At 45.2% G+C, this 15,942-nt stretch overlaps 1 long non-coding RNA gene across 1 annotated transcript; it reads left to right on the forward strand.

The window, feature by feature from the left end:
* Positions 1-12,014: 12,014 nt before the first annotated feature.
* LOC140697145 (uncharacterized) lies at positions 12,015-12,710 on the forward strand. Its single transcript, XR_012073982.1, has 2 exons — positions 12,015-12,094; positions 12,546-12,710. It is a non-coding gene; the product is annotated as an uncharacterized lncRNA (long non-coding RNA).
* The last annotated feature ends 3,232 nt before the right edge of the window (positions 12,711-15,942 follow it).

Consider the following 15,942-nt stretch of genomic DNA (forward strand, 5'->3'; position numbering starts at 1 on the left):
AGTTCTCTGCAACCCAGTGGGCTGCAACCACATCTTTTCCAAGGAGGTCTGAACCCCAGCCTTGATGAAGGGGCTCCCCTTCCAAGTTGTCCTTCCTTTAGTACTCTCCTTCAGCCTTACTGAACTCTTGAGAGTTCTCTTTCTGTCTTTATATTTACTCTCTTTTCATAGCTTAATACCTCTTTATATTAAGCTTCCTCTGTTTAAATTATTCTGTGATTTCTGATTAGACCCAGAGAAACACGCAGTATAAAGGGTAACCACTCCCAGTTCTTGAAACTAAAGCCTTAAGAAGAAATTTATGACACAAACCAGCTGGTAAAGGTAGTATTTGTTAAACATAAAGTGGTTTATTTCATGCCTTGTTGAAATAATATATGTTCATCAGAGTGAGAAATTGGAAAATACAGAAAATAAGAAGGAAAAAAAAGTTCCTGTAGATAAACTATCACCCAAAGCCCACGTGCTTGGTTGCAGCTTGGTTGGTAGATGCAGGGACTTACAAACTGTGAAAAGACAGATCCATGTGTGTCACTGCTCATAACTGCTTAGAGCCTGGGACATAGCAGTCCGTCCTGCCGAATGCATCAGCGAGAGGGACTGGGGTCTAGTTGGTGCTATTCTGCCCGCCGTATGTACCATGGAACTGGCCTTGTCAAAATATTCTGAGCCATTAGGTCACTTGGATGAATCTTTAGGTTTAAGTATCTTAAGAAGGTGATGCTCATGTTTGAGAACTGACCTGTGGGACAGGAGAGACCAAACGGCACTAACCCGTGGAGGTGCAGCAGCAAGGAAATCCAGACAGAATCTTACAATTAACTTAATGGGGTTTCCTCACGTCTAGAAGGACCACACCTCATTCCATTTTGTGTGATACTGGAGAAGTGTCCTCAGTCCTGAGTACGGCCATGCAGTGGGGGCCCCATGGGCATCCTGACTGTGAAATGTTTGGGTGTACTCAAAAGAGTGGGCTGTTGCTCAGGAGCCAGACTTGTTTCCAGCCTCTGCCTCTCTTGCTGGGTCTCCTGTCTCTGGCACGAAGCCACCTTCCTGCTCAGTGCTTTAGACCCCTTCTGTTTTCAAAGGGGCTAGTCTGCAATCATAGCTCCTGTTCTCCATATGCCTGCTCCCCACTGTCTGGCAACACACCACACACACACACACACTCCTTTTTGAAAAAATGGAGATTCTAACACCAAACATTGTGCACCATTGCCCTTCATAACGTCTTAGCTCAGACATCCTGATGTTTGTATTTGGAGATTCAGAGATGAGTCATGTTCCATTACTGGAGGTGGTGGCCCCTCCCTTTTTTTGTATGTTTCTCTTGAGGGTCAGGAATCTGCCATCAAGCTCCTCTTTACCCATCGAATGTGGCAGTCATTCACACAAGAACAACAAAAAATGCCTTGAAAACGTACCATTAAAAAGCACCAAGCTTAGCTAGGAAGTCTGGGGATACTGAGAAGGGTAAGACGGTCCTTGCCATGTGTGCCGGTTGAAGTAACAATACCCAAACATCCAAGAAGCTGCATATAGGAGAGCTCAGTCAGTTACAAGAGTTGGTGAACAACATCAGAGAGTGATCACGTGATGAACACATTACTAATGAACGCATTATTCAGTAGTTATTACTGTTCACTATCCGGCATTGGGTGAGTCCTTCAACCTCTCTGAGTCTGATTGCTCTTTTTGACTGTATTAGTTTTCTTGAGCTGCTATAACAGACCACCAAGACTGGGGGGCTTAAACAACAGAAACTGATTGTCTCACAGTTCTGGAGACTTGAAGACCAAGATCATGGTATCAGCAGATTTGGTTTCTTCTGAGGTCTCTGTCCTCAGCCTGCAGATGGCCACCTTCTTGCTGTGTCCTCACATGGTCGTCCCTCTGTGTTTTCTGTGGACTAATCTCCTCTTCTTGTGAGGACGCCAATCATGTTAGATTAGGGCTTCCCCTAATGACACCACTTTAATTCCCTCTTTAGAGGCCCTGTTTCTAGTCACATTCTGAGGTCCTGGGGGTTGGGACTGTGACATTTGAGTTTTGGGGGCACTCAGCTCAGCCCATAACATTGATGACATGGGAATAATGATTCCAGCCTATCTTCAGTCATTCAAATATTGAGTACCTACTCTGTGCCCAGCACTAGGATTATGGTGGAGGAGCCCTATCGTCATGAAGTCTCTAATGTGGGGAGAGGATTATAAATCAATCACACAAGTGCTGGGAGGGAGAGGGACTGTGGGAGAGCATCTAGTCAGGCAAGAGGTGGTCCTGGCCTGGACTAAGGCAGAGCAGTGAGCACAGAGAGAATAAGATGTTAAAGATATTTATGAGAGGGAATCATAAATTGGTGAGTGATTAGGTGTGGGGTCGAAACTCTCAGGATTGTGACTTAGGTAACTGGATGCGGGAGAGGATAATGCTATTTGCTGAGATGGAGAATGGAGGAGGAAGAGGAACAAGTTTTGGGCAAAGGTGATGAGTTTCTCTTTGGACCTGTTTAATGCCATATCCATCAGGTGTCTAACCCAATGGTTGAGAGTGTGAGCTTCTGAGTCCACAAATCTGGTTTCATTTCCCAGCTTTTCCGTGTCCTGGCTGCATGATCACTATAAAATAGGTGTAGTAATATCTCCCTTATAAGGTTGTTGCTGAGAACTAAATGGGATGAGATATGTTCAGCACGTAGCACAATGTACCCATGTGGCTGGCACATGGTAAACACTCAACAAATGGAAAGTCATTATTATTGTTGTTAAATTTGGATGAAATGATGAGCAAATCCAAGCTTCCTTTTAGCTGATTTTCTTCATGCCTATAAATCATGTCCCTAACTTGGATTTCGAGTCCTCTGATCCACTTGGAAACATTACCCTCTACGTGTTTTGCCTGTTGTTCCTGGAGAGCAGAGGGTTTCCCTGATGTTCGGCTCTTGGATAGGGCTGAATAGAAGGCAGGATTATTTCGTTTACCCAAGGCAAATTTTGAGGCGGGAACTCAATGCTCACGTCACACTCTGGCCTCCAGGTGGCGCCTGTCCTCTGCTCAGCTGCTCTGGGTCTGGTGCTGCCCTCTAAAGCCAGAAACCAGGCCTGAAACGCCACACCCAACCCCTAAAGCCCAGAGCGTCGAATACACCGGAGGGACAATTTTTATAAGGGAACTTGAAGAAAATGTTTTCCTCATTTTGGCCTCAATTGACTTGTACCTACATGCTCTAAGCAGGCCATGCTGTCTCATCTTTATGCATCTCTCTCTCTCTGCCTCTGCCATTTGCCAGCAATATTTGTTTTGTGCTCCTTTGCCTCACGAACTCCTTCTTGCCTAGCAAAACTCAGCTCAGATATCACCTCCTCAGTGATGCCTTCCCTCATTGGCCCTTCGGTCTGGGATGGACCCCCTTCTACTGTGATTTCACCACACCCTGAGCACTGCATTTGAATTGAGCTACAATATATATTTTTAAACATTTTATTATAACATTTATTTTATATTTTATTATAACATTATTTATAAACATTTATTAGATATATTATACTTCAAAAATATAGAATGAATGCTCTAATAACATCCATTTTGCTCAACTATAATGTCTGATTTTCTTATTCAGTTCACCCAGTAGATAATGACCTCTATGAATTTATGGCATTTTGTCCCCAAGCCCCTGTGCCTGACATAGGTATTCAGTAAAGGTTTGAGGAATAAATGGACATGCAATACAGTTGGCCTCATTTCTCTGTTGATACTCTCCCCTTCTTCCCTCCTTTTTGGGCATTGCCAGCATTGCCTTTGGTTTTTGAGAGGCAGGTGGGGAGGCAGCCACGGGTGCTCCCAGCAGCACTGGGAATGGAGCCTGTCTCACCACAACACTGTCCCCCACCAAGGCTCGGTATGGGCTTTGGGACCACACACACACACACACACACACACACACGCACACCCCTGTCCAAATTTCAGCTCTTTTTTTTTAATGAATGTGAAAGATTATTTAACCTCTCTGAGCCTCTGTTATACTATCTGTAAAAGCAGAAATTACGTTTGCTTTGCAGAGCTATTGTGAAATCAACTAAGATACCCAATTGCTTGGCACGTAGTAGGTGTGCAATAAACGCTAGTTTCCTTCCTGTGGGTTTGACGTTGATTCCAGGGAAATGACTTCATCTTGGGGGAGAATGGCTGTTATTCATTGTGTAGGTAGAACAATGACAACAGGGAGCTTTGGGAAACGCTGGCTTCCCCCACCCAGGCACAGGAAATGGAAGGTCAGCCTGCCACCCAGGCACTCTGCATCTGACCAGGGAGGCCAGGCGGGCCATGGCAAAAGAGCCAGGCACCAGGGCCTCTGCACAGTGTCCTCCTCTTCTATTTGTCCCTTCTTCTCTTCATTTACTCCTTCATCTCACATTTCATGTTCTTTTTTTTTTTTTATCTTTTTAGCATCAGGACAAATATTTATTAGACATCTTGTACATGATCACTGAAAGTGATGAATTTGTGCTGTATATTATCTTATTTAATTCTCACTTAGTCATAATAGTAGCTAGCTATTATAAGCCCCCTTTCAACAGTTGAAGAAATTGGAGTTTAATGTAGCAAAGTAGCTTTCCCAAAGTCACGAAATTAGAAAGTGGCACTGTTGAAATCCAAACCCAGATCTGTATGATAACAAAGCTTTTGTTCTTTCTACCAAAACACACTAACCATCAAATAGTACTTTTTTCAGTGTGTTCAATGGCACCTGTCTCTTCCTCCACCCCAGCCACAAACACCGCAAGCTCTCTGAGGGCGGTGGCCGTGCCTGTCTGCTCACCACCGGCTCAGCACCGAGCCCTTTGCCCGTACACTGGAGGATCTCAAGAACATGGCAGTGTTGTTCAATGAGATTTCCCTACCTGCAACTGCCAAGTCTTTAGAAATTCCAAATATGCTATGCTAATGATAATTTTATAGGGTCTCCTTCAATTGCCAGAGTTCAGACACAGGTTTTCTGGAATCTTAGAAGCGTGGAGCAGAGAATAAAGGGAGGGAGTAGAAAATAAACTCTCCAAGAATACTGTTTGGGACAAGTTGGATTCAGATGTGGTTTGCATGTTATTAATATGAATGGGATCTAATCCAGTCTAGGAGGATCCTAGAGGGTCCATAATCAAGTCTTGACACAGGGAACAGGGAGGGCCTTAGTGCCAAGCAGTTAGGAAGGTTGTGAAGGACATGGGTCCAATAACGACACTGCATGTTCTTGAGATCCTCCCATGTACGGGCACAGAGCAAGGTGCTGAGCCGGTGGTGAGCAGACAGGCGTGGCCGCCGCCCTCAGAGAGCTTGCGGTGTTTGTGGCTGGGGTGGAGGAAGATACAGGTGCCAGTTGCAAGAAGGGACAAGGGCTGTGAATAAAAAGTGTGAGCCAGAGAAGGAACAACAGGGGGTGTCTGGGGAAGGGGAGGGCTTCCTGGAGGAAATGACATGGAAATGGAGATGTAAAGCGTAAATGGGACTGAGCCAGGCCAAGTGTGTGGGGAGAAGAGAGCCCTTCCATCCTTCCACCCCTGGCTCACCCACTGTGGAGCGCTCCATGTGGGTGCCCTACCCAGAGCTCCCTGACACAAAGCCCTACCTGACCCTCACCTCCCAGACCTGCTAGCCCAGCCCCTCTGGCTCTCTTCTCAAGTGGCTGCAGGAGCTAGAGTCTCCTCACCAAGAAAGTCTCCCTAAGATGACAGCTGAGGAACGTGTCTGTTCAAGGACCACTTGCCTTCTACTCAAGGATGCATCAGAGGCACTGTCTTCAAAGAACAGATTTCACGGGGGAGGGTATAGCGCAAGTTGTAAAGCACATGCTTAGCATGCACGAGGTCCTGGGTTCAATCCCCAGTACCTCCTCAATAAACGAATAAACCTAATTATCTCTCTCCCCACCAGAAATAAATAAATAAAAATTAAAAAAGAACAGAACATCTCAGCCACTTTCTGTCCAGTGCTGCCTCCAGGACCCTGAGCACAGCCTCTGCCCTGCAAGGCAGTCTTTCTTCTCTCTCTCTCTCTCTTTTCCCCCGCCCCCCCATCACTGCCTCCCTTAGCTTCTCCCCACCAGAGCAACCTGGCAACCCCCAGAGTCTGTCCTTCCTGCTTTGACACTGCCAGAGGCCAGGGCTCTGGGCAGCCCCGGGGATCAGGTGAGGACACACAGGTGTTCTGTTGCCAGGCAACACAGCCCAGCCCACGGCAAAAAGTGAACTTGATATCAGCCCTGGCTAGGTCAGCCAACAAATGATCTATGAGCCTCAAAAGCAAAAGAAGGATCACCAAGAATGGAGCCAGGCTGCTTTTATTTACTTTTCTTGACTAGGTTGGCAGATCAGAGCAACACTGGCAATCAAAGGCAAGACCCTGGTCACCCTTTGTAGATGGGATGGGAAGGTGTGATCCCCATCAGATTCCAGCCTTCTTGTGCCATCTCAACTGGCACTGCTGTCTGGAATGCTGTTCAGGGGTTTTAGCCACGACTTGGATGTAGAGAGGGTGATCAACGATGGCACTAATCTGGGCAGAGAGAGAATAAAAAAAATTGTGACTAGATTTATATGTCAGGCACTTACCATTCTGTCACATAAGTTTTACTTTTTAGTTGTTGGTCATAGTCCCAGAGAAGTGGGATTATTACCGTCCCCAGTTGACAGATGAGGAAGGAGATGTAGAGAGGTTAAGCAAAATGCCCAAAAGTTCACACAGCTGGCAAGTGGTGAGATGGGCTTGGAAAACTGTCTAAAGCTCACATCAGCACTGGCAAACTCCATTCATCCATCCATCCATTCAACAGATATTTATTGAGATCCTTCCACATGCCAGGTGATGTGGGAGATAGATAAGGCAGACAAGATCCCGCTCTCCTGGAGCTGGCATCCTAGTGGGGAGAAGGGAAATAAAGAAGTAAGCAAATTAAAAAGATGATTTCACAGACATGCTATAAAAAATAAAACAAGACAATAGGACAGGGCCACTTTAGGCTGACTGGTCAGGGCAGGTGTCTTTTAGGAAGTGACTTCTGTGCAAAAAGGAGCCAAGGTGAGGAGGATCAGGGGAGGGCCTCTAGGCAGGAGCAGGTCTGGCACCTTTGAGAAACAGAGTACCAGACTTGCCTGGGTTCTAAGCTGTGATTCTGAACTGAGTAGCAATGAATTGGTTAGAACACACGTAGAGTCCTGTAACCAAGCCCAGAACAGCAGCTGCCTGAGCACAGAACACATGCCTAAACTGGGCTGGGGTGAGAGAGGATAGAGCCTCAGTTGAGCTGGTGGAACCAACATAATCTTGAGTTGCTCTGATAATAGTAGGGTCTGGGGTAGAGTTGCAGGACAGACCCTCTGCTCTTTGTGCTGGTCAGACTCTGCCTGGAGATCCGTGCGTGCTCTGGATGCCACAGACAGATTGTGTTACCAAGAGGATGATCACACCAGGGTGGTAAGCAGGATGGGCCAGAAAAGCCATTTATCCCAGGGGGATATGATTTGGGAGGCCTGGGAGCTGCTTCCAGAAAAAAGGTCTGTGGGAAGGAGTTTTAAAAAATCAGATTTTTTTTCTTTCTTTCTTTTTTTCCTGCTGACAAAATGAATCTTTGCAGACATTCCCCAAAGTAGAAAAAAAGTATAAAGAAGAAGGGGAAAAGCCACTTTTAATTCTGTTATCCAGAGGTAATCACTGACAATATTTGGCACATTCTTTTTTTTTTTCCTTTAAATGGAGTTACTGGGGATTGAACCCAGGACCTCATGCATACTCAGTGCACGCTGCACCACTGAGCTATTCCCCTCTCCCCTGTCACATACTTTCTCACACTTTTTCCAGGCTTTAAAATGTAGTTAAATTATACTGTGCATATTCACAATTTGTTGATGCATGTGTGTGTGTACACGTTTGAAGAAACTGTGAAGTAGAGTGGTCAGAGCCCTTGGCCTGGGCTTGAATCTTGGCTCTGTCCCTTGTTCGCTGTCTGACTGTAAGCAAGTCACTTCAACTCATATCCCTGTTACCTCATTTGTAAAATGAGGATAATATTAGTATCTACCACATCGAGTTGTTTGAGGTATAAATTAACTAATTGTAAACACCAAAAAGAGTGCCAGGACATACCAAAGTTACATAGTGTTTGATAAATAAATACCACCCTTCTTTTGTTTAACCTTACGTCATGACCACTACACAGTGGCATCAGATGTTTTATGTAAACATCTGTTGTCTAAATCGAATGCCATTGTTTATTTAAATGCTGCCCTGTTACCTTGTAATAGTTTATAATGAAAAAGAATGTGAAAAGGAATATATATGTGTATGCTGTACTCTAGAAATTAACACGATGTTGTAAACTGACTATACTTCAGTTAAAAAAAAAGATAATGAAAAAAAATCTCTGTTAGATATTGTTTATTTCTAGTGTTTCACTATTGTAAATGGTCATCTTGTGTTGATCATTGGGTCTACATTTCCAATTGGTTCATCTGGATAGAGTCACAGAAGTGGGACTGGGATAAAGGATGTGAACTTTGTTTTTTACTTTTTTTTAATATTAAAACTTTTATTTTTAGATAGGAAAACATACAAGTGGTAAAAAAAAATTCAGATGATAAGAAAGAGTGTACAGTTGAGAAGGAGGTCTTCCTGAGACTCTAGTCTCCCAGTTTCCCACTCAGTGGCACCAAAATTGCTTTCTTGTGTATGTTTCCAGTGATAATGAGTATGAGCATCAGATATAACCCACATTTTTTAGAAAACTAAAATTGGTATGCTCTGAGCACACTTTGCCCTTTTCATGTAATATCTTAGAGACGTTTTGCTTGCCGTGGAATTAGAGAACCCATATTTCAGGTTTTGGCTCCAGCACTTATAGCTGTGTGACCTTGAGTGAATTACTCAACTCCTCTGAGGAAGAAGAGCCTTGCCTTCTTCCTAAGTAAAATAAGGATACAGGGCCACAATTCCTCACACACAATTGCAATTGCAAAATCCCAGAAGTTCTAAAAGTTGGACTTTCCCCTAAGTTTGGCAATCGAAACTGGTTAGGTGATGAAATCTGACCTGAGCTGACGTGAGGTCATTCATAGTTTTATTTATTACACTTAATGTGGCTGCTCAAACATTTCACCATGGAAACATTAATATGTGGGATACATAGTGCTGTACCAGACCCCAGTGGGGGTATTATATAATATGCACTATACGTTCCATATCACCTTTATAAAAATCCGAGGAATTCTGACTTCCAAAACATAACTAGTCCGAGAGTGACAAGAAAGATAAGGTATGAAAATAGTAGGGCAGAGATTGCTTATTGCAATCTTATTATCTTACTTAATACAGAATCCAGAATGATTTTATTAGAGATAGAAATGTGCCCAGCTAAAATACTGCTTTCCAGTCTTCCTTGCAAATAAAAGCGGACAGTGAGATGTAATTGGAAGCGGCTGGGTCGGACTTCCAGGAAATCACCCCCTTTTCTCCTGGCTCTTCTTCTTACTGCCTGAATATGGATGGGATGACTGGAGCTACAGCAGCCATTTTGAGTGTGTTTAGACCAGTTTGATAACTATTAAAGGTAATACTAACTGAAGCAATGGACTAATAAAATGTCTGGAGACTTATAAGTGTCATCAAAGTTCATAAGAGCACAAGAGGTGTGGTACTCTTGGAGGTGTTCTGATGATGATAAGGGCAGCCCAGCAGGAAGGAGTGAACAGGCATCTCCTCAGCTTCCACTAGACCCTGAGTTCCTGCCTTGGGAAAGCAGCACTCAGGAATCTTGTTGGTGTTCAGTTTTCCAACCAATGATGCCAGCTTCAGGGAGAGAGGGACGAGGCCTCTACGGGTGTGAATGAGAGCCCAGGAAGGGGTCCTTGGCCATTTGGAGGATTTGCAGAAAATGAGCAGTCAGTGGTGATGGGCTTTTTCCTATTCCTGTTCCTGAACCCAACAGGTCCTGGGAGAGCCAGTCTTACAAGGGTTGGAATGGGTTGAGGGTGGGGGTTCCTGAGAGCCTTGGCTTTGAGTGGCTCTGGGGAGTACTGGTCATCTGGAGGGCTAGAATCAGAGGACAGAGCCTGAGGTAGGCTATAGGACTGCTATGGTTGAGGGAAGCCTGAGAGGTGGTTCACAAAGTGAACACTCATTGCTTCCAGGAAGGCTACAGAGGGGCCCACTGGGAAAGGGCAGGGGGACTGGGAAGAGAGGTCTAAGGGACCCGCTGCAGGGCTCTGAGGCCAGAGAGAACATAGGGATCTTGGGACCTTGAGTTAATCAAATTGTGTGTTGCAGCCTGGAAGTCATTGGATGGTTAATGATGTGGTTTTCTCTGCAAAATTGCTGTGACTTCTGTCAAATTACTTCTTGTTTCTGAGCATCTGTGTCATCACTTGTCACAAAAGCTTTGTCCTCTTCCAAGACGAATTATAGAGCAATACTTTGGAATGATCTGTGGGCTGGGAAACCCAGAGAGCTGTACTGTAGATAGCGTGTCTTTGCTAATATGATTACAAAATATTGAAATGCCCTATAACTGGATGAAAAGGTGTATTCATAGACATCCCTTAACTCCAAAAGATAAAAAGGTGCATTTAGAGACTCCTTCTTAACTCCAGATACCACAAGATACTGCTAGAACTGACAACTATTTCTGCCCGAGGGTTACTTTCAAAGTTGAATTGTGACTGTGTAAGTCACATCTGTCGACTCCTCGGGGTTGTACAGCGCCTCCAGGTGCTGGATGGAAGGTCCTGAGCAAGTGTGTGCAGGCCTTCTTGTGTTCTCATCTCCGTGCCTTCGTCCTCCATCTCCCAGCCCTTCCCAGCTCCATGGAGATCAAAGCCGCTCCCTTAACCATGCAAAGCCATTTCAGGAAAAGCCACATCAACACGGCAGCTCTTTGCTGACTGGGGCTGGGAGTGGTGCCAGGCCAGAGATTTCAGAAGGGAAACCTTCCAAATGCAGGATTAAGCCTCTGGAGCAGATGTTGCCTGTGGACCGCCAGCATTCAGAGAGCTGGGCAGGCAGCGGCTTGGATGGGGGTTTGGCCAGCGCACAAAACTGTCAAACAAAGACCTGGGGACACTGTTCCAATGGAGAGGCTGAGGAAGGGTCAGCTGTCAGGGGTCCCCAGGGGAGCCCCGCTCAGTGCCTCAAGAGACTGGAATCACGGTGAGTCATTTCAGACAGAAAGAAAGGGCACAAAACAGCCGTTGCTGTGAGCACCTCCCTGACCCCTCGCCCACACGGTACTTGAAGGGTATTCTTCCCTCTTCAGCCTTCCCACTTGGAAAATGGGAACAACTTAATGCCTGAAGTTGGCAAAGGAGTCAGCCTATGAGAAATGGTAGAAATCACGTAGGCACTGTGTCCGTAAACCATGCTTTTTGTACACAGAGCCCAGCCACTCAGACAGAGCTGATCTTGCCCTTTGGAATACATAAAGGAGGGACCAGAGAGGCATGCCAACCGGAGGACATCTCTCTCTACGGCACGTTACCATGCCTGAAATTCCACCGCAGCCAGTTGGAAGCCCTGGGTCAGGTCAAAGAAGAGAGCAAAAAGGGGAGGCCAGGAGGCCTAAAAAGAGGTGGTGAAAGGTAGACTTTGCTGACTGTGCTGATCTTAAGGGCAGCTTTGGGACAAAGACATATTATACCCTAGTGTGCAGGGAAGAACATTGGATTTGGATTCAGGCAAACCGAGGTTTGAATCCCGCCTGACAATTACTGGCTGGGTGATTTTGAGCTTGTTGCTTGGCTTTTCTGAGCTCCCATTCCCATCACTAAAGCAGAGTATTAATTCCTGCTTCACAGGCTTGTTGTGAGTGTGAACATGCTCTTTTAGTGAGCCCTTGTGCACACGTGTAATTTATTAGAAGCAGCGGCCCCGGAGCGTCACTGACAATGCTGGGCCTGGGATGTTCTGTTAGCCAAGCAGATTCTCTCTGCTGTGATTGTCCTTCTCAGCCCAGAACCTCTGCTTGTTCTTGGGCAGTTCCTGCAGATGCTGTGGTGACATCCCTTGCAAACTGTTGAGTGGCTGGCAGCTTGGATTTCACTGAAGCCTTCAAAAGGTATTTACATTTTGAGGCCGGTTTCCCTTTGTCATATTTTTTCCATTTATTTTTGGCCCTTAGGAGGAGGTTTTCATGTTTCTAGCTCCCCTGAAATTAATCTTTCTTTGGAAGTATTTCTTACCACCAAGGAAGATCTGGGACTGCCCCCAGACACATTTGCAAAAGAGGGCGGGTTGGAAAAGGAAGAGGAGGGAAAAAGTTGGAGTGAAGTCAGGAAAAGGAATCTGAGTGAGAGCAGCAAAGGGAGAAAGAGCAGGGAGTTAGAGGTCAGAGGAAGGTGGCGTTGAACATGGAGGATCACCCCCTAAGTAACAGTGGGAACCAGCAGTCCCCATGGACATGTTTTCTCCCAGGGACCCCTGTCCCTGCCTCCATGCCTTGCCTGCATGGACCTGGGCAGGGGCTGCCTATGTGTAGATTCTAAAATCAACACCTCCTTTGCCCTCAGGGTCTTCTAGCTCTTCTATCGGATACCCTCCTGTTGCCTTTAAGAGGCCTATGGATTCTTCTGGTAACTGCTCTTCCTAAGCCCTGTTTCATGCACTGCCTGTCACTACCCAGTGCAGGGTAGGCTTCACTGTGTAGTTATACAAGGTCCTGCGCTCAGAAGGAACATTCAGCCTGCCTTGGTTTAATGCTCTTCTTCTGTCTCCATCTTGAAATTCTTAATAATTTAATCTTTGAAATAGATAAGTAGGTGTTTTGCAAGTAAAATTCAATGAATCAATGGAGCAAACATGAGACAAGACATCAGGTGGGCAGACAGGAACACAAAGCAGTGGGCCTAGTGCCCCCCCCCCCACACGCATGCCTGGTACAGTTTGGGGCATCACTGGGCCCAGACTGGTGGCAGTGACAGTGGCGGCAGCAGCAGCAACCACAGGAGAGCTGGAGGGGCTCTACAGGAAGGCAGCACTAGGTCTCCCACTGGGAGGCCTGCTTGTGTCCCTGGACCCCATCCCTGCAATGCCTGCACAAAAAATAACTCTTGGGAAATTGACACATTGTAACTGACTATACTTCAATTTAAAAATACATATATAAGTCTTGGATCTAAGCTCCCAGGCTGGAACTGCTGGCCTTCAGGCAGTAAACTTTGTCAGTAAATTATTACAAAATAAAATATATTACAATATATATACACATTGTAATAGAGCATATCAGGAAAGTATTAGAAGTTTTCAAGGAATTTAGAGCCTTCAGTTTCGAAAGCAACTGCAAATATTCACAGGCTTAGAAAGAGAAATTAGATTTAAATCTAATTGTCTCATCGAATGGAAAAGAACACTACATTTATATGAAGCTTGAATTAAACCAATTATTAACAAGCAAGACAATTTCAAAATTAATTTTTCTTGTAATTGAAAACACAATGAAAGAATGCATAAATAGGTGTTTTAAATTATATACAAAAGATGAAGCCAATTTCAGTTTCTTGTACGACCTCCCAAAGTTACAAGAAATGTCAGAGGAAACATTAAAAGGCCATTGGGAAAATTTACATTTAAAATCAAACTTAGACTTGCATGGAACTGATTTGTATGAAGAATTAAAACTGCATAGAAAGATTGTTCCATGAGAATCATCAGCTCTAAATGTGCTAAAATTTAAATCTTGAAATCATGTATCAGAAATGTATTCACAGTCCATAAAATACTCTTAACAGCTTCAGTAATGGTTGTATCAGCAGAAAACTCTTTCTCAAAATAAAAAATCATTGAACATTATTTGCGATCGTACATTTGCCAGGAGCAACAGACATCACTCTCGGTGATACTGACTGAAAATAAAGTTGCGAAACTTATGAAGTTTGATGACCTAATAAATAAATTTACAGAAAAGCAAGCCAGAAAATTCTTATGGTCAATCAAGATCTAACATCAGTGAAGTATTATTCTATATTGCATTATATAAAATTTGACACCAAAAATATATTTGTTTACAATTTGTGAGTTTATGTTGTTACTCATGTATCACTATTACTCCAATAGATTTTATAAGTAATAAAAATATTTCTAAAGTCAAAACCTTTATATCCTAGTACCTTTGTGGCACATTTTTCCTGCTCTATAAACAAGGGCTTGCACATTTTAGTTTTGCACTGGGCCCCACAAATTATGCAGCCTGCTCTCCTCAGTACCTTAAAGGCTCTCTGGCTTCTAGCAAAGCCCATTGACATATAATGTAAGACTTTCTCCCGACTCCAGAGCAGTGGTTCTCAACGAAGGGCGATTTGGCCCTGCCCTCAGGGGACATGTGGCAGCATCTGGAGACATTTTTTGTTGTCACAACTAAGGGGCTGCTGCTGGCATCTAGTGGCTGGAGGCCAGGGATGCTGCTCACCACCCCACAGTGTACAGGACAGCTCCCCACACGGAGTTATCCAGTCCACGACATCAGCAGCGGTATAGTTGAGAAACCCCCGTCTAGAGTCTCCAGGTGTGGTTTTGGGCTAGCAGAACAGGAACCCTGGTGGGCTGACTGAAATGCAAAGCCTTGGGCTCCACCCCAGACCTGCTCAATCAGAATCTGCATTTTAACAAGATCCCCACGTGATAGGTATGCACATCAAAGTTGGAGACGCACTGAGCTAGGGGAGTGCAATCTCTAATGATGTATTTTAGACACGTGGGAGGAGCTTTCTCTGATCGGTCAGTCCTGCCAGGTTAGGGACTGTGCAGGGACCCCAGGGACCAGGCTGTTCCTGCCACTTTCTTCATGCTCTGGTTCATCTCCCAAGCCCCAACCCGCAGGCATGTGACAGGCAGGCTCAGATGCTAGGACGCCATGTGCAGCATCTGAGAGCACCTCAGCCCTGCCTCTCAGTCTGATTTTGAACTTGTACCTCTGTCGAGCAAGTTATACAGAGACAGACAGCAGGCTTATCTCAGACCTGGGAACTTCCAGGCTCTGGCCTGGCTCCTAGCCAGTTTCAGGCTTCTGTCTGCTGCAGAGTCCAAGGACTCTGCCACGTGCCTTCCTGCCCTTGCGGCTGGTCCTCAGGCACAGGCCCGGGCTTTCAGAGCACAGCCTTTGAAGATGTCACTTCCTCCATGAAATGTCCTTTCCCCCTTTATTTGTCTCTTGCTGAGCGTTCAAGGCTCACTCACCAGCTCATGCTGGAGGCTTTCTGTTTTCCTCAGGGCCCCCACAGCCACCAGCAGACACATCTGTGACAGTGGCCCCAAGCTCCAGGGTCCTCCGGATAGGGAAAGTAGTGAAGGCCAGGTGGAGACTGTAGCCAAACGCAGAGCTCCCGCCCATCCAAACAAATGCAGACCCAGTGTTTACAAAGCTTTGGGTTTTGAAAGGGAAGTAGAAAGCCTTGCTCTTTATAAGAAATCTCATTTTCAAATAGTGGTAACCAAATAAAAAATTAAAACAAACAGATAAACCACAAGGCTGACCGAATCCCTCTGCAGGAGGCTAAAGTTTCAGACAACTTACTGCTGCTGGTCTGTGTTAACACTTACTGTGTTGTGTTGTCATTGTATGTGGACATCCTCATCTTGCCACTCAGCCTGGTGGCAACTTGAGGGTGGATCCTGGAACAAGCTAGTCCTTAGCACAAATTCAGTGAGTGAGTGAGTGAATGAATGAGTGAGTGAATGCTGCTGCTACTTGTTGGAAGCTCTGGTCATCCACAGGGTTTAGAGCCATGGTTCATAATGGATAATGTCACCTCCCAAGGGTTGTTGGGACATCTGTGGGGGTACTTTTAGTTGTTATGATGATTGACAGCACCATTGGCATTTATTAGGTCGGGGGGTCAGGGTGCTAAAAGTAATATTAAGCACTTATTTTGTGCTGACTGTGCACCAGACTCTGTTCTAAGCACTTCATTG

Source organism: Vicugna pacos, chromosome 6, assembly GCF_048564905.1.
Source record: "Vicugna pacos chromosome 6, VicPac4, whole genome shotgun sequence".
In the NCBI taxonomy this organism is placed as follows: domain Eukaryota; kingdom Metazoa; phylum Chordata; class Mammalia; order Artiodactyla; family Camelidae; genus Vicugna; species Vicugna pacos.